General features: G+C 39.6%; 1 protein-coding gene across 3 annotated transcripts in view; it reads left to right on the top strand.

The window, feature by feature from the left end:
- LOC136347419 (trissin receptor-like) overlaps positions 1 to 27565 on the top strand; it is a 159619-nt gene that overhangs the window by 31791 nt on the left and 100263 nt on the right. The window lies entirely within an intron of this gene.

Below are 27565 nucleotides of genomic sequence, written 5' to 3'. Positions count from 1 at the left end.
ACGGTACATATTAAAGCTCGAACAACATATATTGGCTTAAAACCTACTGATGTTCGCAGACCAGTTTACCGAATTGAAGAGAAGATTTCTACAATACAATACAATCTACAAATGCAATTGTAATAATACTAAAGAGATTGCAGGCAAAGCTTAGTTTGACTCTTTCGTGAAACGACGTGAAGATCAAATCAACCCCATAATCTTAGGGAAAAAAATAACCCTAAAGAAAATAGGGGGAACAAATCTGTTTGTAAAAAAGAAAATAGAGGAAAATAGAATACAGAAAACATACGTTAAAAATTACCTCATTTTTTATCTGTCTTTGTCGGTGGGCCAAAAAATCACTGGGGGTGCTGCTCAGTTGACAATAATTTGTTTAACGTATTAAGGCAGAAGCATGATCCAAAGGTTTGACACCTATTTACAATGATAACATATATCCAGCTGTGTCTATAGCTCATGCAATTCATACGAGGGAATCATACGAAATATATGGCCATATGTGGAGGTTTAAAAGTGATAGTCCTTCTTTTCGGAATGCAATTGGGGTATACCGAATACCGGGTTTCGTTCGCGAACGGGACAGCCGGGCGCGAGACCATCATTATGTACAGAAAGAGTGGCCATCGCGTCGGACACTAACTCTAGGACTAGAAGATATTAAACATGAACCACTTGTTACTCTCAAAGAGGTATTACTTCCGCCTTTGCATGTTAAATTGGGGCCCACGAAGGATTTTGTCAGTCGAAATGGAGGAGGGTCTTTGCATGGAAAGTAAATATTTCCGAGACTTAGTGAAGTAAAAATTAAAAAGGACAATTTTGTGGGCTCATAAATTAGGGGGATAATGAAAGATGGAATACTTGATAACGTGCTAAATGGAACTGAATCAAGAGATTGGAGCGATTCTAAATTCGTTGTTAAAACTTTTCTTGGAAACGCGAAAGCTGACAATTACAAAGATATTGTGAGTGACTTAGTGCTGATAAAGAAAAAATGGGATGCGACATGTCTCAAAATTTACCTTTTGGACTTTCACTCCGATTTTTTTACCGAAAATTTGGGTGCGGCAAGTGACGAGCATGGCGAACGCTTCCACTAAGATGTTTGTGCCGTGGAAAAAGCCACGGACATGCTGTCACTTTGCTTACGAATTAATGCTGAATATTATTGAGGGACACTTCAAAATCGAAACGTTGCCGTAAAATATTGAAAATTACACTCTGATCTGCATTTAAAATTAATAATTAATAATCGTTAAATTCTCGAAGAAAATGACGCCCTGTAGCGAAGAATTGCGGGTGGTGCAAGAAGCTTAAGCTGGTTTTCCATAACAAACACCTTGTTCTACCCTCGCCTTCAGAAAAAGGTTAATTTTGTTCACAAACGTTATTAACAAATCATTATCGTCTTGAGTCTACCAGTTGAGCAGCTCAGATTAGTTCGTCGTATTTTTGGAAATGCTGCGGAAACAGCCTTCAGGACTGAGCTCGGGGTGATTAACAAACGTCTGTTTTCCCAACAGACGCTTTCGGGCCCACGCCCAAACAGAAGCGCAAGCGATCTCTATGGTAACGACAATTTTTCAGTAGCTACGGTGTGACGAAATAAGCTCTATATGTTGTCCAAACCGAGGATGTTTTGCATTAGTAATCTCGCAACGCGTAAAGGGTGAGGAGGGTGACTAAATTTGGAAACAGATGCCCAATTTGCGTTTATATTCAAATTTTTCTTTAATAAAGTTTAGGAATTAAGAAGAGTATTAATCGCAGGAAGATGAAAATAAAACATCATAAAGATACTTTCTTGCGATTACCTTCAAACCTGTGATTTCTTAACGTATTTCATATTTGTTAGCTAATTTTTGCCTTATGCTAGTGACAATCTAAAATCTACCATCACTAAAAGCATCAAAAAGACGTATGAACCGCGTTAGCTTAGACGTCCCTGTCGGGAATCCGGTGTATATTCTCTTTGAGAATAACGTTAGAATCGTTATTACTCTTAGGCGAAAATTAAAGGGTTTTCAAGGCCTGATAATTTAGTTAATAGAGAGTTAAGAGATAACGTAGCCTTTGTATCTGCCCAGTTTTGTTAATTAGCACAATGCTAACACGTCTATCCGCCACGCTGTTAATTGCTTAACTCATTGAATTATAGTTTTTTTTCGGTAAAATGGCGGACGTCATCCCTCCATGTCCTAAAGGAAAGTTTGTGTTCATTAACAAAATGAATTATTTGGTGATATTGGTAACAGGGCTTAATGATGAAATTATTTATCCCCCACTGCAATCGGCAATTTTTTGTTTAATTTTAAATTTCATAAATAATATATATACAGGGTTGCTCGTTAGTGCGTCAAAGTGCGATATCTCAGTAAATATAAGTTTTGGAAGGAAATTTGTCTCATAAGGTCGATTCCAGAATTCGCAACGGTTAGGAAACAGCATTGATTTCCGCGAGACCTTGCAGCTATCGAAATTTTCGAATTTTCACAGATGACTCGAAAATGGTAAATTTTTTACATAAGACCTATTTCATAAACTAGCCTTAAAATTTGACGATAAATCCGAAAATGGCAAAAAAATTGGGGGGTTCCATTTAAAAAAACCCAATTTGGTACTACCACACTTTTGTGACAGACCCTGTACATTTGAAAATAATTTAAAAATACGTGCCTTTTATTCCCCAAAAACTTTACCAAGACAAATTTCCTTCCAAAACTTATACTTACTGAGATAACGATACACTTTGACGCACTAATGACCAACCCTGTATATATGTCGTTAATTCCGAGGCGCTAGACTTCATTGTTGTTGTCTGAACAATATTTTCTGTTAAGACTAACACCCTTATGATTATGTGGGCAAGTCCCAAGATATGTGGTAGCAGTGCCAGGAAATCCAAAATCCCTGACGATTACCATCTAGTTCCAGAGGAGGCAAGGTAAGCCCTCTCCCAGAACTAGATGGTAATCGTCAGAGATTTCAGTGTCTGTGAATCTCTGTGAAGTTTCCTCGAGTCTAATTATTCTACTCAAGAGCTGCGTTGATTATAACCTGAATAGGAAACTGGTTTAACCCCATTTGAATTTATAAGCAGTTTCAATTCTTCGAGCTTCGTTATATGTTGCCTTTAGGCTAAATCTTAATTATTATTGTGGACTATGGCTGGAAAGTTGCTCCCAAAGCATCTTAAAATTTTATTACATGCAACCTACTCCCGAGTTCATCTTCTTAAATAACGACAAAGTTTCGCAACGAATAGCTATGAATGTGGTTTAATGGTTATAACTTTATATAACTTCACAGCTGAACTTTGACCCAAGTGGTGGTTTCTTTAAAATTAGAATTGTTTCGCGGACAAAGCCAGTAAAGCACTTCGGGGTTATAATGCACGGAAAGCAATTAATAGTTAAAAAGTTCTAAAATTAATTTTTTTGAAAACGTCCTCCGAAAATTTAAGGGCGGGTAGTGGTTCCCACCCTCCTAGATACTTCGCGGCAGGATTACTAATAGCTACTTGTCTTTGTTTGTAGTTTATACACCTTTGAGCCGCCATAATTTGCTTTACCCCTTTTCATCCGCACTGCTTACCGACAAGAATTAAGGGACCCTGTTGTTATGTAAATGCCACAAAGTTGGTCCGGAATTTCAAGATAGGCCTCCGGCACTAGCTCGGAACACTAAAAAAGTGGTAATTAGCCAAAAAGTCTTTTAGTGACGTTAAATTTGCCCTTTTATATTTGTTTCATGCGACGGGGAAAGCTGTTATGACGTCTATGTTGGTCATCTATTTGTCTGACAAATCCGGCTTAATTCGTTATTCATTAGGTCTCAATGTGAAAGGTGTGGAAATTCATGATAGCTCCTCTAGCACCGAACTCCCTTATATTTTCCATCATAAGCTGATCAAAAATCGTAGAAAGCTTGCTTAAACGCCTTTCTTTTTTTGCTAATAAATTTTCCGGAAAGACTATTTAACTATGAATAGTTAATCTCCACGCTCCGTTAATTTCAAGTATTCACGGTTAAGCTCGGTTCACAATGCTTTCTCTGTTGGTTTTAAACTTCTAGTGGCGCAAAAGAAGAAGAATAAAATTTGTATAAGGGAGTCCGCATGACAGCCCATCTCATTATCTCAGAACCGATAAAATCTGTTAAAAATCCCTTAATGAACGAGTTAGTTTATGAATTTCAAATCGTGGTTAAAAATCCGGCCGCTTCAACGTTCATAGAAGGTGACGTGAACGATGAACCGTGCATGCGCATATATGCTACTTACGTTTTTCCGTCATGTATCGCGAAGAGCACAAGTAACATAATAACAGACATTTCTATTTCAAGTTTTAAGGGATCTCGGTTTGCTTTAAGCGGACTCGCTCTTCGGGCAGCCGTAACACCTTTCGGCTCTAACCTGCCTGCCCCCCTCTAAGTTGACTTTTTAACACATTTTTCTAATTTTTGATTTTTTATCTTAAATAATTTTTTTTTTTGAGTGCACATGCATCACTAAATAGAACGACAAATGCTATTTTTGACGTTTGTTTGAAGGTCGCCGGGAGTGCAAAATGGAGGATTTTTCGAAAATCGAAACATGGGCCATGTGATGCGTCAAATTACAGGTCTTTCAAAACTACATTCAATGGGGCATGCGCCTCGAAGCTCTTGATTAGTTTCTGAAAGAAATAGGTATAATTTTGGTAAACATGGCAATGCAGCCTCAGTTAAAAATTTCGAAACGCCACATAGAGGAATACGTGTAAAAGCGGTAAAGTGGAACGTTACCTAGAAGTCCGTGGTATTCCAATCAGATGGAAGCATTTTAATTTTAATTTTGACTTTTCCGCAATTTCCCATTTTTGAACATTTTCCGGCGACGGCTGCGGCGGTCTGAGTCCGAGACCGAAACCGTAATACTCAAAATTGAAACCCTCAGACATAACAGGTACCGGTCATGTGTGAAGCGTAGGCGTCGTGATTGGTCAGGTGCATGGCCGCACCGGACCAATCTTATCGCGCACAGTATCGTGCGTTAATGAAAAGTCATGCTTTAATGTCGGCTATTAATCGATCACTTTTTATGTGTTGAAGGAGATCGTGAAAGCCGAATTTGAGAAAACACGCAATTATAGTGGAGCAATTCCAGGATGACAATTTTGGATACGTGAATTACAAGCGGACTTCAAAGGAGCACGACAAATTCAGCAATTGGGGATATGGAGGCGAATTTCGAGGATGGTGACTGAAAGGCCTCGTTATATTTATATCTCATGAAAATATCTGCCTGCAACGCGAGGGCCCATCAAGGGATATATTGGAAAAAATGCGGCTTTGAAGGATTAAAAATTTCGGTATAAGAAATCCCATCCGAGAAAGATTCCTTAATATCATTTGTTGTGGTCGCACCTTCAGATAGAGGACGTGAATTATTTGCCAGTTTACGGTGGAAATGTGTGAATTTTGGTCGCGTAAATTTCAATAAAACATCAGGAATTCTGAAACCGTTAGATGTCGCTATAAATCTAACGGCGGAAATTTTTTAATTGCCCCTTCCAGTGGCGTAGCAGAAGGAATCTTTTAACAATTTATATTTACGGCCATATACGTAAATCTAACATCACTAACCTCATTACACGTTACAAAATGTAATGTTACGAATCTCTACTTGCTGTCCTCATTTCCAACCCTCGTTTTCCGCCCCCATTTCCTGGCCTATTTTAATTAATTTCCAGTATGTTCCGAACAAACTGGAATTCCCTCCAACGTTTATGGTTTCTTCTCTTTGCTTTATTCCCCAAAATCCGCAATTAAAGCATATTTATAGCTCAAATTATTTACTTTTTTGACGAGAAACTAACGATTGGTTGGATTTATGATCTCTATGTTCATCATTTTATATCTATGTTCGTGCGTGGCAACTATAACGAAATCCTGGTGGGCCCAAAGTTCACCGATGACACGATTTACAGCCGAAGAGACGTAAACGCTCAAATTACCATCGAAAATTAAAGGAAAATCGAAAGTTGCTGTGGAAATATGTTTGGTGTCCCGCCGCTTGGCGCTCTGTTCGAATTTAAAAACTTTAAAATTCGAATTAAAAATTTTAAATGACTGATATAAAATCAAACAACATTTATGGAATAAATTTAAATTATAAATACATATTATGTTTGTGTTCGGAGCCGGGTGAAAGTCCGGAATAAAATTAAATATCTTTTCAACGAATAACTTAAAAAAAACCGCTTAAGCAAGTAAATTGATTTTGAATTGTATGTATTTTTTGGCAATAAAATAAAATATTTTCTTTCAGCCCTCCAATTGCAATTCTTCCCAACCTCTTTTAATGGAAACACATGTCGCATTTGTACCTATTGAAAAGCTCGTCAAAAATGGAATCTTCTTATAATCATTTTTTCTTTGAGTTATACGTTCATTTCGAAATTAAAAAAAAACTTTTAAAAACGAAAAAATTACGAATTTACTCCTAGCTACAGGGTATTTGACAGGGTGCACGCCAAGGAGAGGGTCGAGGACGTTGCCGGCATCTGCCGCGTTAAATAACTTATAGACAAGACCAAGAAGGTATTCGCCATTTTTCGTTTTCAAAAGAGTTTTTCTTTATTTCGTAATAACCACATAGCTAAAAGAAAAATAAGGTGTGGTAAGATTCCATTCTTTACGAGCGTCTCAACGACCCCGTACGCGACATGCGGGGTGTGTTTAGCTGATGATGGGGTATTTAGAGACCCACGAAAGGTGCAAAGTCGCCATTTGGCGTGCTACCGTTTGGTTCCGAAATCCATCGATTGAAAATATTTTCAAATTTTGCCAGTAAAAAGTCAAAACACTGCACCTCATTCTTCTCAATTCCAATTTTCATAATCATCTACAGGGTGGTCTGCAAAACAAGGCCAACACGAATGGGCCGAAATTTTCTTTAAATGGGCTGCCCCATATTTCGTTATATCGGCTAAAAGATCTGTTCATTTCGCATTCAGTCGTGTAAGATGTTTTAATTCTTACATCAAACTTTTTTTAGCTATTTAAATTAATTAAATATTTATATAGATATTAATAAATATTTAAATTAAACTTGAAAAAATATATATACAGGGATTTCATAAACATATCGACGCACTTTCAGGGGATCTAAAATCGAGGGGATCGTAAAAACGAGTATTTAGAAAGTTAGGTTAGAAATCGCTTTGTTTCCAGCATACAGGGTGTTCAGTTTGCATTTAAAATAAAAAAATGTAATGTTTAAAGGACGATTTGGGATACGGTCATGGAATTCAGGACATGCTATGGTGAAACAAACGTGCACATTCCCGAGTAGGCAGAATATTTCCATTTACATCAGTGGCGTCCGTGCGGCCTTTCAATGGGACGTTTTTGGTATTCGACGGGATTCGAACCATTTATCGCCGGATAAGAGGTTTTGAACTGATTTCCTACCGTCCCCATCTTGTGTTACCTCTCACGTTAAATTATCGTCAGAATCAACTGCAGTGGTGCAGAGAATGGATACATTGGAATCTGGAATGGGATAATATCGTGTTTAGTGACGAATCCAGATTCTGTTTGGATATGTGGTCGGGCAAAAGTAAGAAGAAGACAGGGTGAAAAACCGGATCCTCAGTTTACAATATAGAGGCATGTCCATCAAACTGTTGGAATAACGGTTTGCTGTGCTCTTGCATTTGGTGGAAGGTCACCTTTACGTTTCATTAGAAGCGGTATGACAACCCAACGATACGTCCAAGAAGTCCTGACACGTCATCTCGTGCCTTATCTGAAAACTCTTGTTAATCCAGTTTTCCAGCAACACAATGCATAACCACATGTTGGAAGAGTGCCTATGGACCTTCAAACAAAATGCAATAAATTTGCTGCTTTGATCACCTCGCTCAGGCTATAAAACCTCTCATTTCCGACGAAGACTAACAGTTCTCAGTTGCCCTTCGAACTTGTTGCATTCTGCGGAGAACTTGATTAGATTTCCTGAGAATACCCACTCTCGTAACACTTGAATTTTAAGTTACTCCGTCATAAGGCGGGAGAAAAGGAAAATATTCACTAAACGTTAATGTCAGGGGTTCCTTGTAATTAAATGTATTTTCGTGAAATTTCCTACTTAAGTTAAAATGAGTGAAGTGTAAATCCAGTGAACGGTGTGAGGGTTAAACCTAGAAGGACAGAGAAAGAATTTGTCCCTCAAAAAACTGACTACGCGAACGTTAAAGAGGAAGCTGATTGAGGGACGTGGGAATTGCCGAATGCCATCTGCATTCCAAAGAAGCTGAATGTCAGTTCTTCTGATCCCGACCGAATGCAAAGATCACTTCCTCAACAGCTCGTGACCGCGAAACTCCCCTATTGAATTCTGGACGTGGGAGTACGACACTCAAGAAAAACGAAAGACAACCCGGGTTAACCGGTAATCTAGGTTTGAGCAATTTTAGTTTTGGTTAGTCCTAAGCTTTAAGCACCTGCAGAGAATTGTGTTTTCTCTCTTTTTGTTTTGTTTCTTTTCCGGTTTCCTAGGTGAAGCTTTAAAAGTACTAATTAAGAACTTTTCAGAAGACTTAGGCGGTACCCCTTGGTAAACGATAATTTAAAAAGGGCAATATTTTTCTTCCATTAATAAACGGATTAGCCTGCTCATCCAGTTGTTTTAAATGGATGACGAGGCTTCGCCAAATGGCGAGCAGGTTTTTACCAGACTTTCTGGAAGAGAAGATGTTGAATCTGAGAGTACCGTAGCGGAGTGTGTGGGAACTGTTGGTGCCGCAGCAATGTGAGTAGCCGAGATGACGTCAGGGCCACTCTAGGTTCAAGCAACTTTTACACATTTTAATATAATCTTCATTCAGACTTTAGCAAGTGGTATTTTCCAACAGAACAATGCACGACCGTATACTGCGACGGGTGCTTGCACGGTTACCCGATCTATCGTCTATTGAATCTCTTTGTGACTTGATGAGGTGCCGGCTTCGGGACTTACCAAGGCCTCCAAACAATTTAGTTGAGTCACGATATCTCCTCGAGGTATCATGGAACGAAAAACCTCAGCGGGACATTTATCATTTGTGGCTATGCATGCCGTGAAGAGTACACGTTCGTATTGCTCTACGAGGCGATGACACTCGTTATTAACTTTTTAATTAATAACTGTTGTTCTTTTCTCTCTACTGAAACTCTGTTCGTTTGGGGCTCTGTTATGGAGCATTGTTTTGTCAAAAATACAAGACTTAGTTACTATTATTGCTATTACTGGGCAGTGCGTTTCACATACAAGTGAGCGTAGTTCAGAAATTCGACTCCCTCCTCCTGAGAACATCGAGATAAAATTAAAGATTTAAACCTGAAATTTTCCCATGCGGATGCATTAAATTTTTCCCATTAAAATTTTCCGAGCAATCTAACCTCTAAGACCTGATCAAATAAAATAAAAACTGAACAAACAGTGCTCTCAGCTGAGTTTGAGATGTCTCCTCTTTCCCAACAGAAAATGTCACGTCCTGAATCCTGGATATTGGGCTTGACAAATTCTGATATTTCACACCTCTGCACTAAGATCATCAGGGACGGCAGGTAGACGTGGGAAAAGAGATTTTTTTACAAAATTGAGCCTAATTGTCTTAGCTATTGCAAATATAAATTCACTTGCCTCTTACGGTTTAGTATTTTACGTCCCTCCGTGAGGTAGAAAATGCGGAAGTACGTAACTGCCAAGTAAGATCAGAATTCCCCTTGCAACGATCCGTAAAAATACGAAAAAGGTTTTATTGTCTCTCATATTGGCCCCCCGATATTCTTGTCAAATAGGCCAGAAACAGGTATTATGAGACCTGGGGGGCGGGGGGCGGGGGAGGTAAGTGGATTATTATTGAATTACTGTTCTTTAAAACGGAACAAACAATCTGAAGCATGAACCATTTCCGTAAGGGGAGTCGGAAACCCAACCGTAAACAATTTGATTGCCGATTCCTTTGTTCGATTTTTTATAGAGGTACACGTGTGAGCGGGCACATTAACGAATTATCTATTTGACTTAGACTCGAACTCTTTATAAAGTTGTCCGAGGGCAACTCGAAGTCCGCTATTAAATTGCGGAGGCATCACATTGGAACCATGTGGTACCTCTTATTCCTCGGCTCCGACCGTTTTCCAATTAACGACGGGCTCTCGTTGAGGTTATGCGCACCCCGAAACTGAAGAAGTCCGAGTGCCTTTTGTCGTGCAAAAGTCGTCAAATCGGAGGACAGCGAGGCGACGATCACTGGAATGGCCTGCACGGTTACCTGATCTTAGTCCATTAGACCTCTTCGGTGAAAAGCGTGGTGGACGAAACAAAGCTGCTAGCTGATTCAAAGGGAAGAATAACGATTGCGATTAGATCGGTTACGCCTCAGATGTTGATTAACGTTAAAACACGTTTTTATTTACTATTAGGATACTGCCAAAGTGTGCATTTCGAACATCTCATAGCACATCAAGACTGGTTCGTTTTGATATTTCATTATGTTATCCCTAACGAAACGGCATGAGATACTAAGCTATTAGTTTGTTGTAGAAAACTGCGTAAATCACATTAATTAATTAATTTTTTTGTATTAATTTTTGCGACCGAATTCAAAACCATAGCAATTTTGAAAGGAGAATGAAAAGACCTTTCAAATGCGGCTCACAAGCCCATTCTTCCAATTTAAAAATTCGAGGTGTGCAACTGTCACGTAAAGAGGGTTGAAATTAGGGATGAAATTTTTACGTCGCAGGGTTTATTTTCAAAATATAGAATTGTCGCGTTTCGGCATTTTGTTCACATATGTCGAAATATGCAAATATTTAATTTATTCCATTTGGCTGCGCCACCCCCCATTGATTATATATAAATCCTCGAGCATTTACCTAAAACACTCAATAACAATTCAAATCTGTGAGACTGTGAGAACAATTATTTTTAAAACGGTCTCTGGAGGAGCAACTCATTCATTAAAGACAGACAGTGGAAAAGCTCAAGCCCTACAATGGCTATGTATTCCTTAGGGGAACATAGAGTAAGATTGAATATTCCGACATGTAAAATTCCTCTTTCTTGAGTTCGAAATAAAAAATCCTAACAGAAAGCTTTTTACTTAGGGTCTGAAAATTTAATCAAAGTTCATCTTTAAACAGGAACCTGCTTTCAGGGATGAGGTGCATTTACGATCAGAAGGTACAAATTTCGTCCATTCGATGCCAGGAATCAAGTATTTCAAGCACGTTTTATATTAATGGAGTCGCCTTTTACCTCAATTTTACAAATAGTTTTTTTAAAGTTCGAGCAGCTCATTTTTGTGAGTGAAAATGTAAAATAGAAGCATTTTTCTTTTGCCAGTTTTCATTATTAGAGATATTGATAGAAGACAAAAGTGAAAAATTGAAGCCTTGAAACGCCCTACTCGCTTTGCACCCCCGTCTAAATGCTAGTAGGCGAAGTGGGACTTCTTCTCTATAACATGGTCTGCAGCACGCGACTGGCATAATCATCAATATCAATAAAAAGTATGATAAAATCAATACTTTTTTTCCAGCGAACGGTGACACAGGTGGGAGGGTGTGCGTAAGAAGTACCCAAATCTCTTTGCGTATTCTTCTTATTGCCAATTTAATAATAAAAATGGCAAATCTCAAAGACTTTTTCTACAAGACTACCTTTTTACCTAAAAACCTTCACATTTGCTATTTTTCCTATCAAATTGATGATGAAGGAACTTGCAAAAAGGTTTGTGCTTATTACCCGCCTCTGCTGGAATGAGTTTTAGTATTTTTCGAATTCGCAAAGAGCACAAAAAGGTACATTTAATGTTTAAAATTTCATTTATTTATCTCGGCACGTTTTCGGAATATTAATTAAAAATAACCCTCGGGGCCCAACCTTTCACACCTATTATACATATTTATCAAAAACGAAGCGTTTTGATCCATATTTATATCAAATTTGGGACCCGTTTTGTGGCAGGTGGTCGAAATTTATCGCATCATTTTCAGACTCATATTGTACAAAAACTTTTCGTTTCGCGCCCCCTTATGAAGGGTTGGCCGTATTTCCACCCGTTTACATTTCAACCCTCCAAAAATCCGAGCCTCCAGGCCAAGACCTAAACTCCGCAAAGTCTTTTTTTCACGCACCGAATCGCTGTTTTTCCGGGCGGTCAGTTTTTCTCGGTTTTAAATTCCCGCTTCGCTGCCTCTCTTAGCGCTTATGATTTTTTGCTATAAGGCGTTTGTGTCGTCAGCGGAACATGTTCATACACTGTATCGAGGAAAAGCCACCCTTTGCGACAAGATCGGACAGCTACACTAAATCCTAAAAGTAAGCACAGTAAGTTACGAGTTATTTGCTATTTTGTCCTAGAACACGAGACAAATAACAACATGTCAACCATAGGCATTTTGCGGCCCTCGTTTTGGGCATTTCTAGCCCTTTTCAATACCCTGTACCTTTGTGTCCTTCGGTGTTTGGCAACTAAGTGCTTCTCTTAAATGGAGTCCCCCAAATGATTAGTGTATCCCCCAAAAAGGGGATTAGTGAATGAGAAAGGGTTCTCTTGATAAATCCAAAGGTACAGAGAAAACTCGCAGCTCTGCAATGGGTAGCAGATTTCCTCATTTCCGAGGTCGGACATAAACCCTTCACCTCCATATCCACACCTTCTGGCATAGGCGAACACAGCCCCACCGACATCCGCAGGTTAATTCTCGTTTCCGGGCTGCTGCTGTGTCACGTGGAGAAGTAAGAGGCCCCTAAGTCGAAACTGGCCCTGCATGTTTAGCTACTAAACATCTAAGCATCCCTTGCTTGTACACTCGTTGCAACGTAAACCACCACCACTTTGCCTATTACCACCTAGCCCTGTTGAAACTGCTGCTTTCGATGATTTCAGCATTCCCCATCAATTTTTTAAGCATAGAGTCGCCCCCCTCCCCGCCCCTTTCCACCTCTCTTTATGACAGCGAAATCGGAGGTATTTAATATTCATTAAGTACAGAACGTAAAATAAATACATAAACATAATAAATAAAAGGGACAAATTCATTATAGTGAGTTTAAATTTAATTGAAAATGGACTGTTCCGATTGAAATTTTGAGAATAGAGCGCAGGGGTTGGGGCGGGATGGGGAGAGGGAGGGGTAGTTTTCTATCTCGGGTTTAATTTTCGGCGTTTGAATGGGAGCATTGCGTATTCAGCTGGCGTCAAAGTTCATGTTAATTGACTGTATCAAGCCGTCAAAGTGCATAAGTTAAACGTTTACGACGGAATTTCGAGAATAGGGCTGCCGGACTAAGATGTATTCTCTTAGTCGCTAAGAGGTTGAAGCGATTTTCTTCCTTCCTTCGGAAATCACATTGATGTTGCTATTCTTTCTGTACCTGTATCTTAAGTGTTTGCCCTGAGCATTGCTTCTACACTACGGCCTGAGTAGTCTCAGTTTTCATGACATTCCTTCGTTTTTCTCACTTGTAACTTTGCACCCCGAACAAACTTCAAATGGAGCGGCATCGATCCGTTGCTGATACGTACTATACAGCACTTTTTGTATTTTACTCAAATATTTATATCACGGGGAAAAGTTTAGAGGACTAAAGTTTGCAAGAACTGGGGTGATAATCGGATTCACGTGTTCGATCTAACCACTGCTTCTCCGCAGTCTTGTAATAATAAGCATGCCCAAAGCACATTACAATCGGGTCTAAATTTTTTAGAGCTGGCACGTTTCTGTTTTGAAATTAACTAAGGAATTTTCCCTTAGTTTGCTGGTGTGGGGAACGCCCTGCGTAGGGTTACGTACCTAATCCTCCGCTTTAGTTTCGCACCTATTTATTCTTGTAAATATGCGTTAAGTTTAAGTTCGATAAGGGTTAGACAGTAGGAATTACTTTTAAGACAGAAATACCCCCTGAGGCACGGCACTGGGAGGCATTGGCTAGAGCATGAGAATCTCCCATGCCATGCCTGGTCGATGTTGGAAATCCCCGCAATAAGCCTGGTCGGCATTGGAGCTGCATATAGTGAGCTTTGTCGGCGCTGGAATTGCCCGCAACAGACCTTGTCGGTCCCACAGCTGCAGTTCCAATTCCCGGTTAAGACGCCACTGTCTGGTGCGGCAAATGGTGCAGATGGCACCCCGGCCAAGGTACGCCCATGGTCTATCACCATGGGTGTTGGTACTTAAGGATGGACAAGGCACGGAGGACTCTCTTTCTCGCCCTTGTTTTTTGGGACACGGTCGGTCACTGTAACGCAGTCGTCGTGGCCGCGCTCATCAAATTCATAAGTCACTCATAACACTCTCTGCATATTCCGTATCAATAACGTAAGCTTGTATACCTTCTCTCTGACCTGTGATTTCATTCACAAAGTATAACCAACATCACATATCTAAAGTAGTGTCAAAACCCGATGCTGCATGTATGTACCATGCAGATATTTGATTAGAAGATGGGTACTTCCTGAGATGTAGATTGAATTTTTAGTTTTTAGCATTTACGCAGTAGAATTAACTGCGAAGAAAGCAACGAAATTACAAAACGGAAATGCTCATGCAAATTTGCTTTGCCGCTATGCCGTTAATTACGACTGATTGTTATAGATCGATAGAGAATGAACTCGGCCACAAACGGTCACAAAAAAGCGGACAACTGGAGAAATTAAGCGAGAAAGTGAAATTTGGTGTTGTCAAAGTGCAGCCCGTTTCATATTTCAGTATGAAACAAATTGACCTTTGGGTCAAGCGGCCCTCACGGTCATACTCAAATGAGAGCGGTGCCCATTTGAATGCGTCGGAGCGTGACGTTCACTTTAGTGAGAACACACTGATTACTTTTCAATGTATTAAATTTTCAGCTTTGCTTCAGCGGAGCGTGAACGTCACTATAGTGTGAAACGGCCTTTACTCCACACTATAAATTTCTCGGCGAGTGAATTATGTCAAGAATATTTTTTTTAATTTTTGGCCGGTGGAAGTGCTTCAGGAAAATGCCTCAAGGGCGGCAGAATCATTCGCGTCATAATCATTCGCGTCATATGATGTTTAGAGAACGGCCCCCGCATCCGAGGCCATTTTTGGATACAGCCTCAGTGCCTCAGCACCATCCGTCGTAGTAACTTTTCTCTAAAATCAAATATTTTCGAAAAAATGGGCTTGAAAGAATCCGCCTGACGGAACCAAAACTTATTTTTGACTTAATTGCTTCAGTTCTCTGCTTCGCCTTGCGACTGTTTGCGCTCGTTTCCACCCTCTCTCGGTCCTCAACAATCAGTTGCGGTTAATGGAACGACCGAATTTGAAATTTTAATTTTGCAGTTTTTCGCCTTCTTTATATTCGTCGTATGCACTTCCGTGTAAAAACTAAAAATTCCACACTTATTCAGATATTTCGCAATAATCCCATTTTTCTAAAGTAATTTATTCTTCATTTAACCGACCTGTTCCGGTTGGCATTCGAATTCATCTGCAAAATATTGGAAATGCATAAACTCGGTCTTTCACAGGTTTTTACAATTGAGTGCAATCGCTTCAAAATTTAATAACCGAACCAATTTCGTCTCGACTTTCCAATTAAATTTAATTTCCGGAGAAACAAAATCACGGAAATAAGTTTTACATAACTATTCGCTTTGCGGCGTCTTCAAATTAACTTTCGAATGAGTTTCAAAAGAATCATAAATTATTCCGGAACGAAAAAATAGGCCCCTGGAAACGACACGTATGAGGCGATCGTGGACCAAGTGGAACGGGAAATTTCAGTTTGCCAGAAGTACTACAGGACCGGCAGTACGCAAAGTGTCCAGTCCTGATGATTTCGTGCGAAGGCTGAGTGGGCCTCTATATTTTTATTGGACAGTAATGGTTTTTTCCCAGGTTAGTTCAGGTTAGTTCACCCTCAATCATCCTTCTTCTCACCGTTTTCGAACTGATATTCGTAAGTCCCATTTCCTCTGAATTTGATTTTATTTGTGTGGATGAGAGAAATGCATTATCCTTGTTATACATTTATCAGTGTGTGGTGTTGTTTCCCTTACGCGTCCTGAATTTTTTGAAACTGCCACATCTCCCGTTTGTTTAAACTTTCTATTAATTCACGACACAATCGGCTCATTCAAGCACAAACTCTTCGCGATGTCATTTTGCTTCTCTTCATTTTTATTTCGTTGATTTATAATTTTTCTAAGTTCTTCGTTCAATCCATCAAATTCCCAAAGTTGCTATACTGTGTGTCTAACGCTAAAGAAATGTTTTTTTTTTAAATATTTTTGTATACGAAATGTTGTTTGGTTTTCATGCACCTTTAACAGCAACAGTCGTGTATTAAATTAGCTCTAAAAAGATGTTTTTAATTTAAGCCATTGAGGCAGGACTACGTAAAGTTTTTAAAAGTTGCTATAATTATGACCAGTGCGGCGTATGGCAGGTTTGGCACTTCCGGGACTATCTGCATTTTCCGAGTGGCGGTCACCATTTTGTACTGATACCCTCGGTACAAGCGGCCGGGAATGGAAACGTCCTCCATGACACTTTGGTTGGCCACTTCCTGGCATATTGACTTAATTTACCTTACGATGAAAAAGTAAAGGAGGCTAATTTGAAGTAAAAGCACCTTGGATGCCGTTTTCCGATCAATTTTATGAGGTACATCAGTATTGCTACCTTTCCCTAACGTGAAGGTTTTTTACGACTCTTCTTAGTCGCGAATAGTTACTATTTCAGACGCAATCGGAAGGCAGAGTATACGTAGTGGCGTAGACCCAAAAATATCAAAATAAGGGAGCAAATGTGGATTTTCGTAATCTTATCGTATAAAATTTATGAAAGAGGAAGCCAGACGTCTTATGATGCCAAGATTCGAAACTGACTCAATTTTGTGCATCGTACGAGGGACCTCATTTATTAATGCACCCTCGAGCATAAAATTAGGGTCACGTCGAAAATTCCCCAAATCTTGTCCAAACAAATGCAGGGGGGCACTTTTCCCGATTAGGATGGTCTCCCTTCGAAATCTAAATCGATATTAAACAATAATTGTAGGGGCTACACAAGATGGTCGCGGACATGTGGCAATTCTTAGGAACTGTGCGGTAAGCCTGTCCAGTGGGCAACGAGTGCCTCGGCCCTACGAAGACCTTGCGCTGGTCACGCGCAGGTCCGGATCAGGACAAGAGAGCTGCGTCAGCTAGAGACGACCGCTTTCTTGTTTTTATTACTTTGAAGAACCGATTGACTAAGGCGGTTTCTCTTCGATCTCACCTGCGAGAATTGATAAATTTAGACAAAGACGGGTGCACTGTTAGGAAGCGACTTTATGCTGCTGGATTATTTTCTGGAACTACAACCAGAGGCCCTCTGTTTCCTCTTGAATACCGGAATTTTGCACTAGAACACTTAGCTGGGACGGTACAGGATTGGAGTCGTGTATTGTTTTTCAGTAAATCTCAAATTTGAATTACGGACTCAGACGGAGTGAAACTGTGCGAAAATGTGGCCAGGCGAGAGACATGCACAGGCCTGTATTGCTGAACGGCTTCCATGTGGAGGAGGCTCGGTAATATTACGAGAACCAATTTCCTTTGAAGCTCGCATGGAGCTAATCTCCATCCAAAATGGGACTTTGAATGCGCACAGATGTCTGACAGAGGGTGCAGAAGATCATACTGTGCCGTGCATGGCTATTCTTGGAGAGACCGCGACCTTTACGTATAATAATGCGTGCTGCTCGCGTGGTTAAAATCAGGTGACGTGCCTGGCCCGCTCGAAGCCCAGATTTGGGTCCGATCGAACATCTTCAGGATGGGATGTTCGTAGAGACATGCGCCGACTTCTAGGAATTCTATGGAGTTTCATGAAATGCTGGCGCAGAAGTAAGACAATCTTCCGCAGAATGATCGAAAATCAGATTCTGAACGTGCCTCGTCGTCTACGAGGCGTTATCGCTGTTAAGGGGGAAACACTCAATGTTAAAAACTTTCACGTCCCGGACGGACGCGTGTCCTTTAATTGCGCCATTTCTAATACGTTTTGCAGCAAGAACAAAAATTTCCTTTTACTCGCACAATCACGGCAAAATCGCCGCACAAGTTATTAAAAATCGAAAAAAATTCGAATAAATTATAAGCAACTCAATTAAATGCAAATTACGAGGTGGCCCGAATTCACGCTCCGGAGGGTATTTCAATGATCCGTTGTGTTCACATCAGGTAAGAGAAATTTTAATGATGAAATTTCCTTCACAGCGGTCCACAACGATTCGAATCAACTCCGACATCATGAGAACTCAATTTTTTTCTAAGTAAGCGGATCGTCATAACTAAACGTCCTCCACATGCCCGTAAAGGTCCGAAATATTTGGAGCAATTCGGTGCAACATGGAAATCGTGGAGTGTGGTACTTTCAACTTCATACTTTATTTATGTTTGATGCGTTGATGGCTATCGGGTAAAAAATTACCATTTAATCGCCAAGTTTTGTTTAAATAAATTATTTTTGTATTCATAAACCTTCGAGGTGCGTAAATGGAATTTCTGTAAAAGACATTTGCAATTAAATCCGCGTACGAAATAATCAGTTTTGCTAAATATTTAAATAGCGAACTTTTACCATTTGCATTCGATGCAACATATTTTGAATATTCCGCTCGCTAATCAGGTCGGAAACAGATATTTGCAATTTTTTTTTTATGTAGAATAACAAACATCAAATTTCCAAAATTGCAATTAAGTTCGACACATCGGGAAACTGATTGTTAATTAGTGTCCATTTCGGAAAAAATCAATTCCATTTCAATTTACTTTTATCTTACTTTCTATTTGCTCTATTCTGTTTTTACTTCCGAAATGGTAAATAAATTTTCAGTCGCTGATTTTCCGTATGAAATTATCCATTTTCCCGATAAATCCCGTTGCCGTCTTGCGCCGCGTACGAATGTCAACCAAGAGGAAAGTAATGGGCATTACGTAATTATAAATACCGAACATAATCCGTCATGATGCTGGATTGATACCTTTAATTTGTATAGGACTATACGAGAATTAATCAGATTCCATATCATTTTAGCCCTATCCAATTTGGTAGGAATGACATACGAGATATCCGATGGAGCTAGCTTGACGTGGAAATGCTTACTTGAATTTAACACGATTAAGTGACGGTGAATCATTATTTTCGTCAATCCCGTATTCAGTTTCGAGTTGGGAACTTGAAAATTTACCATGCATTAGCTGGTTACACGATATTTCCACACGTAAAAAAAAAATTCGTAATTTAATATTGTCTGAATAAATCATTCTTTTGTCTTTATCTCTAACGCTCTGTGCGCAATTTAATTTGCAGGGTTTCTCTCGTTTAGCAAGCAAACCTCCCGGTTTTGAATGAGCTTGATGGAAGTGTGGAAAAAAATGGGTCAATCACATCCATTGTTCTATCCACGAAATAAACGCTATAAAAGTTAGAAAATTTTATTGTGGAGCATTATAAAGGATATGCAGAGGGAAAATTTACCGGCGTGATAATATAGCGGATGATGGATGCATGCGACAGCAGGAAAAGGGGCTTAGGAGGTACGTGTTACGTAATGGGCGATACGTACTGCCAGCCGGCATGGTAATACTCCCATTAGGCCTTAAATTTATTTATTACGTCGTCTCTTAGCCTTTTGATGGGCGCGATTGGGCGGGCCTCGGACAGACGTCGATGGTCGAGTTTGGAGAATGGCGCAAACTACATCCATACGGAGCATTTGGAATTCGACCCTCCCCGTTGGGATCTCGGCAACTAAAGGAGACGCGAAGCAGTTTAAACGGGGGCAAAATTGGGCAATTTAGCGCTCGATCAGGCGCGGATTTGAAAATTTAAATTTTCCGAGTACTGAGGATGGCCGAAAAGAACCAAACATTGGAGATTTCGTTCTTATCCCTTTGCGTTATTAAGGAAGCCCCAAGCCGCAAGAACGTTTTCATTGTCGCTTTTTCTCGGCCGCACGATGACGATCTCGGATTTGCCATCCGACGTTTCGTCCTTCGGCTTCATTTTTTCTTATTAGCGCCGCATTGGATTTTTCGACAGAAATATACTTCTGTTTCGTCGATCCGCTCCGTACGAAATCGCTTGCGGCGCGTTAAGTAGCGCGACGGAATCGCCGGGACAAGCGATCGAGCGGCGTTACTTGGTCAGATGGCAAATGGCCCGTTTGCAGAGACCCTTAGGTTAGGAACTGAGGGCAAATTGATCGGCGAAATGTATCGTTCCGGACACGCACAGTGTCCGGAAAGGTTACATCAGGAATTCTAAGAGCTGTAGAGAAGGCTGAAGTGATGCTAGTACTTTGTATTAAAAAAATTCTTGACGGCCCAGGTAAGAAGTTAAAAATGTTTTTGTTCTAATTTTCAAGCAATTTCAATGGTGACAATGAAAGTTGCGCAGCTTCAGTAGCGCGTTATTTTCATATATAAACGGATGTTTCACGACTTCCTCCCACAGAGGAGGTCAAAATTTACCATTTAAATCCACCCATTGTTTTCGTGAGTTAATGAAACCAGTAATTTTTTTTTTGGTATTCGAATTAAATTTTTTGCCAGATTTCAAATTTTTACCGTCTGTGGCGCATGTTGATAATAAAATAAAATTTTCTCAAAAAAGGTATAAAATGCCGATCGAAGCAAGGTACACCTTTTTTGTAGAAAAATTAAGAAAAATCGAGTTATTTAAAAAATGCTTATTTCGTTAACTCTCTAAAGAAATGAGCGGGACTAAATGAGAAGTATGGACTTCCCCTGTATAAAGAAGACGTATGACATATCCGGCATCCACGAAAATAAGCACGATCATGAGTTGTTTGGGACACCCGATTTTCATTTTCACCATTGAAACGATTTAAAAGTTACAGTAAAAACACCATTTTTAACTTCTTCCTTTAATAGCGAATTACTTGGCAACGAATGCCGCTGGGAGTTTTTTTTCAAAAATATATGATGTGACCTTCTCGGAGACCCGGTATATTCGTTCCCAATATACTTAATGACTCCTTAGCGGAAAGGAAAATGTGAAAGTTCATCTAAAATTTTTACAATTTGAAAACATCGAATAATAACGATTGAAAAAGTCGCTTTCACAATTTACGATATTTTTCTTCTGTAATGTATGGAGGCAAATCAACATATGCATGGATACTTGTGGCCCTCAATATGGCCGGGAACAGATGTCGAATCTCGTAAGATTAGATATAGAAATATTGAATTAACCATCAGCTTTTATTAAATTTTCCTCCAATTTCTTCTTCAACGTGATCCTGGCTCTCGCTTTACACTTAAAATTTTTGCATAAATCATCAAAATTGGAAGATATATCCACATCCTGCATATTCATGTTATGGTAAAATGTTCTCTAGCCGTGACATTGAAAATCTGTTTTAGTTTTCGGTTAGTTCAATTACCTTCCGTTTTATTTAACCTCGCCCAAAACATTTTGGGCGAGGTAAGTGGATTTAAACTCCTTTGTCGAATCCGACACCATAAGATCCTCCTCAAAGCCTCTAAATCATTTCTTTTGACGTTCGATTCAGACATCGCATTTCGTTCCCTTAAAGGGTCGTCCTCTCTGCTGTTCCGATTTATATGCATGCCCTTAATTTCCCTCTGCCAACATACACGCTTTTAAGGTAATTTGCTTTCTGTTTGACGGAAGTGCTGCTGTTTGCCTGGATATACTACCCACGGAGAATATATGATAGGAGGATTCTGCTTTGTTTCCATAAGGGACCTCATTGAGAAAGGGTATGTAAACGTGATGAAATATTAATTATTATTGGGATTTGTTGTGTTAATTTAAATTAAGAATCCCATTTGGAGTCGTGTGATTTGCGAATCAGGAATATTTCCATTTTAGCCAGTCATAACTAGCAGCCACATCTCATTTCGGGGAAAGCGTTTTTCCATTTTCCTGTCTTGGTTTAATTTCGCCCTTGCTATGTACGCGCCATTTTCATTTAAAGCAAGTGCTGTGTTTATGGCAGATAAAGAATGGTTTAAAATGTATAATGGGGATGGATTGTGCAGGCAGATAAGCGAAGTGATTGGAACGTACTAGCTGTAATCACAGGAGATCGAATCTACGCGTTTTTCATTTTGTCTGTAATAACACAGGTGATACTCCTATAAAGTCGTCCATTTTCAGCACGTTCCTCATCGTAAACTAACACGACCTGACTCAACACTTTTGTTTTCTTATAGAAAACAATGCAGGATGGTAATGGAGACATAAGTTGGAAATGTATTCCTGTTCACACACGAGATATTCCCTTTTGAATATAAAGTAGCCCATTCCATCTCTGTCCATACCAATTTGACTGAATGGGTTAACGGGAGTATTACTTTTACCTCGAGGCAACTGAGAAATAATTTTTCGCGCCCGACTAGGAGTGGGGGGGGGGGGGGGGGGGAGGCAGTAATGAATTCGTAAAAGTTCCATCGTTTTCACGCCCGTTCACTAGAAAGAGAATAGGAAAGAAATTTGAAAGAGAAATTACTAAATGCTAATTGCTGAAAATAGCAGTTACTGAATTTACAATCATTAAATATTTATCCATTCAATTTGAGCTGGGTTCGGCAAGCTGAATACAAATTAAACTTCGTACTTTTAAACCGAAACTTGTCAAGAATCTCAGATTTACCTAATCGTTCCTATTCGAAAATCTTGCGAAGTCGTTCGCTAAACTTTGCTATTTCCTACAGGAGCCGTTCAAGCGGAGAAGTAAGCGAGAGAGCAATTTAAAAATTATTTTTGCCCAAAACAAATAGCTCCTAGTCCCTCGACTATTTGGTTTATTTTACTACGTAGTTAATATTACTGTGGAATATAATCTCCTAATCTTGAAGGCAAAAAGTCGTGTCAATGATGAATTCAAAATATGCATGAGTTGGCTTAAACAAAAGTATCCGAAATGAGATTGCTTTAGTTAATGGAATTGGAGACAAAATGACAAATCCGTCCTGAGAAGCGTAGTTAGAATGAAAAATTTACAGTTCACAAAGACATAATTAGGAATTCCAAAGCGTGAGCTTTGGAGGCACGATTTAGAAATTAATTATTAAAGACCTGCGATACTGGAAAAGGTCAGTCTCTGAATTCGTTAGAATATTTTTATCTGGAAGAAACTTAATCAGATCGGTTCCGTGAATTACTTATTTAGGCGTTTATGAGTGAGGTTTATTTGCGTTTTATTAATATTTTATAATATTAATAATGATTGCATTATATACCAGGTACGCCGGTGCGAAATGAGCGTCAGGATATAAACGTCTCGATATTGGGCATTTGTTGTAAACAAACCTTTTTTTTGTTTGCTTGGTTGGTGTGCAAACCGACAAACATATTCAGTGCAAATCAAGTCCTTGGACAAATAACAACATATTATTTCATCGTGCCGAAAATGTCGAATTTCGTGCCACAAAATGATGATTTGCGGAAAGCATTCATTTTTTGCTTTCATTTGAAGAAAAGTGCCGCAGAGTCGCATCGAATGCTTGTCGAGGCATATGGTGATCATGCTTCATCAGAAGCAACATGCAAAAGATGGTTTCAACGATTCAGAAATGACAATTTTGATCTGCAAAATGAAGAACGTAGCGGAGCATTAAAGAAGTTTGAAGACGCCGAACTGCGATCAACATTGGATGAAGATGACACTTCAAGTCCAAAGCAAATGGCAGAAATGTTAAATGTTGCACAACGAACAATTCCTGATCGTTCAAAAGCTGTGGGAAAGATCCGAAAGTGTGGAAATTGGGTGCCGCATTAATTGGATGAAAGACAGACGGAGAACCGAAAAAACACCTGTCAAATTTTGCTTCAAAGTAATATTGCTCCATGACAACGCATCTGCACACAAATACCATACCATACCATCGAAACACTTGGCTTGGAGTTGCCACCCCATCCGCCGTATTCGCCAGACTTGGCTCCTTCGGACTACCACTTGTCTTCATCGATGGGACACGCAGTGGCTGAGCAGCGCTTCGATTCCTACGGAGAAGTAGAAGATTCGGTGTCTAATTGGTTTGATGCCAAAGAGGCACATTTCTACTGGCGTGGTGTCCACAAATTGCCAGAACGGTGGTCCAAGTGTGCAGAAAGCAATGGTCAATATTTCGAATTAATTTTTTTTTCTTTCCTTGTTAAAATCGGTGGTTTATTTTCACAAAATTGCGCTGATTTCATACCGGTAGACCTGGTAAAAATTTATATTTTGCCTTTTGCAAAATGAAAACGTTCCGCTAATACTTTCGCGTATTGTGGAGTGCAGGGGGGCAAAATAATATCCGACGTCCGAGCGTGTTAACAAGTTCCGCTCGCTTTGAAATTTAAACTTTTCTAGCAACATCTTGTCGAAAAAAAAAGACCGAAAAAAGTCGGTGGTTGTCTACGTCTATCTATAGATTGATGAAGGGCGGGAGTTCTCTAACATCCATTTCAAACGTTTTATAGCCCACACAGAACAAAAAGAGAAATATTGCATTACTTGCAGCGTCCATCGTTAAAACTTGGAAAACTTCTCGCTACTGTTCAATCCTTTCCAGTCCAATAGTTTGATCATTAAGGAATAAATCTGGGATTTTGTTTCAGTTACTTGATATTTGGCGTTGTGGCTTGAAGGGGACGTAAAGTACACTAATAGCATAAAAACAAAGAAATGAGGGTACAGAGTTATAGTCGTTTCGTCTGAACAAACTGCGGTAACTATGTTGTTTATTTAAATTTAAAATCTATCTTAAATCAGGAAATCGAGAATTTTTATCCAGCAGCGCTTCTTTGCAGTTTGTCCGTTCGGCACGTTTTGATGATTTGATCGGAAAGCATCGGGTGGTCTTGTGACTTTATTATCCAACCGTTTGAAGTGGAATGGAACGGAACGTGCATTATGCTGTGTCCGAACATGGATAAGGAAGCGACCTTAAACACGTCCTTAGATTTTTAGTGGAGAGCCATAACAAGTGCGGCATTAGTAAATATTGGCCATCACAGTAGGTATTACTCCAGGTGTTCTTCCACGGCACCATGCTTTTTCGACCTCCAAAAGGACCTAAATGCTCCTGACAACCTTGTCCAATTTATTTTTTTAAGTGAGATAATCCATTTTTACATAATGTAGGGAGAGTTCCGTCGGAATGATTCGTACATAACGATATCAATTAATTTCCTTGAACATCGAGATTTACCGGTTTTGCACTCATAGAATATCTGTGGGAAACTTTGGCAAAGAGATTGCGAAATTGGACCTTTTTTGCTACGGAGCCGAGAACCGAGTCTTAAAGCGTGGTGCAAGCGGCTTGGAATGCGCTATCTCAGAAATAACCATTTTCGCTAAAAGTCCATGCTTAGCACAAAGTTGATTTGCTGCTTCTACACATGGGAAAATAATTTTAGAATTTTTCTGCTGCCCGAAAAAGTAATTAAAATTATATAGCTAACTCGGAACATCATTCCCAGTCATAAAACAACGTGCACAACTTTATTCGACTTGATTAAAGTTCCGACAAAAACTGAAAAATTTCGCCAGGTTATGTTTTTTAGCTTGAAAGATAATGTAGAAACGTGCTAGTTTTATGTATGCAGCTCAATTTGCCTTTGAGTTGCACTTACAAAACATGCAGGATACATGGTGTCCTAATTAAAATTTGCACCCCATAAAGTCTCCGATTTCGTTCAAATATTTAAAAAAAATGCTAAAATATGTCAATTGTAACTTGAGGGAGGACTAAATTTGATCTTGGTTTCGAAGTGTTTCGAAACCTTCCTAGTGTCCGGATCCATCGGAAGTTCCTACACACTTGGCTACAGTACTCTCAGATTGAACATCTTCTCTTCAGGAAAGTCTCGTAAAAACCTGCTCGCCTTTTGGCGAAGCCTCGTCATCCATTTAAAACAACTGGATGAGCAGGCTAATCCGTTTATTAATGGAAGAAAAATATTGCCCTTTTTAAATTATCGTTTACCAAGGGGTACCGCCTAAGTCTTCTGAAAAGTTCTTAATTAGTACTTTTAAAGCTTCACCTAGGAAACCGGAAAAGAAACAAAACAAAAAGAGAGAAAACACAATTCTCTGCAGGTGCTTAAAGCTTAGGACTAACCAAAACTAAAATTGCTCAAACCTAGATTACCGGTTAACCCGGGTTGTCTTTCGTTTTTCTTGAGTGTCGTACTCCCACGTCCAGAATTCAATAGGAGAGTTTCGCGGTCACGAGCTGTTGAGGAAGTGACCTTTGCATTCAGTCGGGATCAGTAGAACTGACATTGAGCCTCTTTGGAATGCAGATGGCATTCGGCAATTCCCATGTCCCTCAATTAGCTTCCTCTTTAACGTTCGCGTAGTCAGTTTTTTGGGGGACAAATTCTCTCTCTGTCCTTCTGGACTTACCACTCACACCGTTCACTGGGTTTCTACGTCACTTATTTTAACTTAAGTAGGAAATTACATGAAAACTCACTTAATTACAAGGAACCTCCGGCATTGACGCTTAGTAAATATTTTCCTTTTCTCCTGCTCTTATGACGGAGTTAACTTAAAATTCAAGTTTTCCGAGAGTAAGTATTCTAAGGAAATCTAATTAAGTCCTCGGCAGAATGCAACAAGTTCGAAGGGCAACTGAAAACTGTTAGTCTTCGTCGGAAATGAGAGGTTTTGTAGCCTGGCTGCATCCGTTGCTTTTTCCAAATTACACCTCACCCTGTGGACTAATTAGGCTTAAATTGGGACGTAAGGCATGAAGCCTCACGGGGTGAGAGAATCCCAGACTCTTTCAATGCTAAACTTAGGAGAATTCCTTAATTAGGTCACTTCGGTGATGGCCCGGGAGTGGGGAAGGACCGTGCTATACTCTGAGAAAAGGGTACTTATCCGTTGGCGCGGTAGCCTGTTAATCGTCTAAAGACGGGGAGAAATCATAGTTATTTCAACACGAAGGAAATTCCCCTTTGGCGCATTTCTATGCTTTTCCTTCAAATTTTCCTTAAATTTGGCAAAGACCGGCTAAACCGAAGTGGTCTTCGGCAGGCAGGTTCTTGTTTTGTTTGAATGGTCTTGTGGGCAAGGCGCATTCACAACAGTTCATACATATTTTCAACATTGTTAATCCGCTGCATTCTTGTCCAATTGTAAACAATGTTTGTGGTAAGAACGGACTAAGACATGTTACCTTATCTGGACTAATACTTAAAATTGTTTGAGTAACAAAAGCATTTGGCTAAAGGCGTCAGGCTTACATATAAGTAATCTTTTAGTTGGTACTTGATTTCATGACTTACCGTTGTTCACTTAAGTTGAAACTAAAACCGTAATTTTTAGAATGGCTTGTAGGACCGCCCAAAGGATTGATCTAATAAAACCGTACTATATATATAACAATTGCGCCAGTAGTCCTTCTAGGCGTTTCAATCAAGATTATTAAGTCAGTCTTTAGTGCTTTACCATTTTAAGTGCAAAATTTGAGAAAATCGACGAAAAACATAACCGTCTCATCCGTTCAAGATA

The sequence above is a fragment of the Euwallacea fornicatus genome, chromosome 28 (genome assembly GCF_040115645.1).
Source record: "Euwallacea fornicatus isolate EFF26 chromosome 28, ASM4011564v1, whole genome shotgun sequence".
In the NCBI taxonomy this organism is placed as follows: Eukaryota; Metazoa; Arthropoda; class Insecta; order Coleoptera; family Curculionidae; genus Euwallacea; species Euwallacea fornicatus.
The sequence above is the reverse complement of the archived record's forward strand: the minus strand, read 5'-3'. Positions and strand labels throughout refer to the sequence as shown.